Source organism: Apteryx rowi, unplaced genomic scaffold (assembly GCF_003343035.1).
Source record: "Apteryx rowi isolate R43461 unplaced genomic scaffold, aptRow1 scaffold_32, whole genome shotgun sequence".
Classification (NCBI taxonomy): domain Eukaryota; kingdom Metazoa; phylum Chordata; class Aves; order Apterygiformes; family Apterygidae; genus Apteryx; species Apteryx rowi.
Window position 1 is genome coordinate 4,157,997 of NW_020449641.1, and position 3,982 is coordinate 4,161,978.

The window sequence follows — 3,982 nt, forward strand, 5'->3', positions numbered from 1 at the left end:
CTTCCTCCTCGCCGGCCGCCCTCCGTCGAGGGGCCGTGGGATGAGTCAGAGCCCCCTCGGCCCGCGGGCAGCCCCGGCCCCAGCGCGGTGGCTCCGCGGCGGGGCGCGGCAGTGCGCGCACATGGACGCGGCCCGCGGCTCCGCTCCGCTCCCGCGGCCGGACTCACGGCGAGCCGCGCTGCATTTCTGTTTGCACTCCTCCTCTTCCTCCTTCCCCCCCTCCCCACTCCGCTCGCAGAGAGGGCGGGAGGGGAAGGAAAAGCAACAACAAGAAAAAGCACCAGGCTAGCAAACAAGCAAAACCAGGAAATACAATAAAATTAAATGAAAAAAAAAAAGGGGGGGGGAGCGCCCCGGCCGCGGATGCGGGCTCACATCGCCGCAGCTCGGCGCCCCGGGCTCACAGCGCCATGGCTGGCGCAGCTCCCCCAGCCCTGCTCGCCGCCTCTCCCCCGGCAGCGGCTCTCCCCGACGGCAGCAACCCACATCGTCCGGCGCGGCGGGAGGCCGCGGGGGGCTCAGCACCGGGGCGGCTCCGGCCCCGGCCTGCCGCGGCGGGGACGGCGGCAGGAGGAGCGATCCGAAGCGGCAGGAGGAGGAGGAGGAGGAGGAAGGGGGGGGGGCGCTGCTGCTGCTCCGTGCGGAGCTCAGGACGCCTCGCGGTCCCGCCCGGCGGCGGCAGGGCGAGGAGGAGCCGCGCCGCGCCCGCCCGCCCGCATCCTCCGTCCAGGCCCGGGAGCGCCGGGGCCCCGAGCCGAGCCGAGGCGGGGGGAGAGGGGAGGGAGGGGCTGGGGAAGCCCCCCCGGACGCCCACGCCGCGTGGGGCCGCTGCCAAGGCGGCGGGGAGCCCCGTGGCGGCGAGGCGGGTCGGTGCCGGCCGGGAGCCTGGCTCCGGGCGCTGGGAGAATTGCAGCTGTTCCCGCTCGCCCTCCTCTACGCAATCCTACGTGATCGAGGTTTGGATGAGAAAAATCGCGCAGGCAGAGCGAGGCGACTGCAGCTCCGCGGCTGCTCTGCCCCCGCGCCCGGGCAGCCCCCGCGGCCGTGCCCGGAGCGGGGCCGCTGCCGCCCCGGCCCCCGAGGGAGCTGCGGCCGCCCGGGCCGCCCGCGATTTGGGCAGCCACCTCGGCCGCCTCCTCGGCCATTTCGCAGACGCCCAGGTAGGGCTGGAAGCACCGCGCCTCAGCTGCCTGCATTGTGGAGCATCCGCCTTACTTTCCCTGGCTGCCTGCTAGCAAAGGCAGGGCAACAGCTCGCAGCTCCTCCGGGGCTGTGCGGCGAGGGAGGTTTGGTGCCTCTCCTGGGGAGCGCAAAGCCCGGCAGAAGTGGTAGGCGCTACCGGGCTGTCTCTTGCACAAGTGCCTTCCAAGGCAGACCACCACTTTCAGAGCAGGCAGCTCTCCTCGGAACAACCCACATGAGCTGGGTTGGCTCTCTCATATCTCCAGCTGCAAAACTGCACTGAAAAACATTTAAGATCGAGAAATACGTCCCTGGTTATCCAGATAAGCAACTGCTGCTTATACACCATAAGGATGGTGTTTTCCAGATTTCAGATTCACATACACTAACAAGTGTATGTGCAGAAGGTGATGAGCATATGTCAAGATACTTTGGGGAGCATACAGCAGACTGGGGTGCTGGGAGAGGGAATCTCTGCTGGGAAGAGGAGAAGGTGCCCGAGGTTCTCTCTGGCCACTGACAATGGCAGGATTAGACTGAGTCCAGTCCTGAAGGTGTCCAGATGAAGTACGTATCCAGTCAAGAGGACATTTTAAACCCATGGGTAGTGACCTCAGGGAATTACCAACTTCAGCAAAATAATGTGTGACTCCTTGGTGGCAAGACCTTTCCCTCGACCAAAATATTTTAGCTCTAAACTAGTACAATGTATATATATATAAAAAAGCAACTGAACACCCAACTATTATGACCATAAAGATTAGCTAAACTCTGACATTACTTCCTGATTTGCACTTTTAATCCTATGCACACCAAAATGAGATGGGATCAGGTTTGCCAGGAGAACAGGGGAGAAGGATATTCAAAACATTTGGGAGATACAAATGTTTGGCCATTGATCCGTTTTTAACTGCTGCCAATTTTTTTGAGTAGATTTAAGTGTCCCAATCAATAAAGATTTTTCTTCCCTTTTCTGTAACTAAAATGCTTCATATTTTAATTTTCTCTGCTGGATTATTGCACTTGACTTCAAAGAATGTTGCAGTACAAGGTACCAGCATGGCCTAAAGAAAGCTGTTTGCAATCAGAGAATCATTGCCTGAACTGCCAGTGAATTATCCAAAGCTTCATCTTCAAAGGATGTGAGCAAATCTGATATCTTCTCAAAAAAGAGGCGTTCCACCTATATATAAATATACTTCCTGCCTGTAGCCTTCAAATCTCTGTTAAAAGAATGCTGTTTTATCCCCCCCCCCCATTTTAGATGTTTCACATATTTTGACATGTGATGCCTTTGTTTTCTTGTGTAGCTGCAAACTATGAGCAGCAGCTCTGCACTTAAAAATGATCCTAATCAGTAATAAACTTGCTAACAGGTTTTTCTGGTGATTTGTCGATCTGAAAAAAGACTCACTGTAACTCAAAGAAGTGGTGTTTCTCGCAGGTCTCTCTGCCTCTGCAGTGATGAAATCAAATTAAAGTAGAGCTTATAAAACTGAATATAATACTGCATTTGCTAACTCACAGGTCTGTGTCTTTATTTATATATGGTCAAATAGTCCATGGGGTTTGGTTTGGACAAAAGGGCACAGTGCCATGAACTCCCAGTGACACTAATGGCATGTGCATCTGCTCTGTACCATTGTGGATCATGCCGCAAGTTCACAAAATTTTCAGGATAGACCATGCACTTAAAAAAAACATGCAACCCATAGCAGGCTTTAGCTAAGCTACAGGTAAATTAGCCTTAGCTAAGCTAATTTAAGGCCAGTCTCACCATGCTCCTGCACTGTCATTCTTGCAGGTGGAATGTGCTATCTTACATGGACTGCCAAGTGCAACAGAAAAGCCTTCACATCCTCTGGTTTCTGCCAGTAGAAGAAGATTTCTCAACTTTCATTTGTGTAAATAGGGCTGAAAACATCTCCTTTTTCCCCTTTATCAGCTGCTCCTCTCTGAGGGGGGTGCAGCATGCGCTTCTCCATACAAACTAGCCCCTACTGAATTAAGGGACTGTGTTCCTTTCTGCCTCCAACAGAAATTGAATTTTTTTGATTAAATTGGCCCAATTTGACCATTTTTCCTAAAGGCATATATTTAGTTATTCTCCCCTCCCCCTTTTCCCCTGAGCTCCCCTCTCATCTCCTATTCTCATTCTGGAAATCTGCATGGCATGCACTTTGAAGAGGGAAGGAGAGAACAGCACTGATTCATAAAATGAACAAGAAAGATTGTTTTGATCATGCTGGAGAGAGACTCCCGCGTTCCTGCTGCAGTTCGTGAAAAAAGGTTCCAGCCTGCCCACATGAGCAGGCAGAGGGTCAGGTTCCCCATGGCCATTGGAGAATCGGACTCACAATGCTTATTAAATATCAGTTACTCCCCTACGCATTAGTCACTTGCAACAGAGAGAGGCCAATATAAACATTTCAAGAGACTATCATTTATGAGGTTTTGTTCATTTGCTAAATAAACTCTTCTATCCTCAATGCTGAGGTTTAAAATTAAGGCCTGGCTGAATTTCAGGGCTTTGGTGGCTTGAACAGAGAAGAGATCTAGAATTGCATTCCCTTACCTTCCTAAACAGAACGATCTATCTAGGTCAAAACGGAGGTTATTGGCATCTTTCCTTAGTGAAGTGCAATAATTCCCGCAGGGTTGCTAACAGAATATCCTGTTTATTCTTCATAGAGGCTTCAGAAGCCATAGGCTATGTTCTGTAGGTTCAGTCATTAGGCATATCTCTATTTTACTAATTCTGTACACACAGAGCTAACTACAGATAGAAGTGTATGCATTT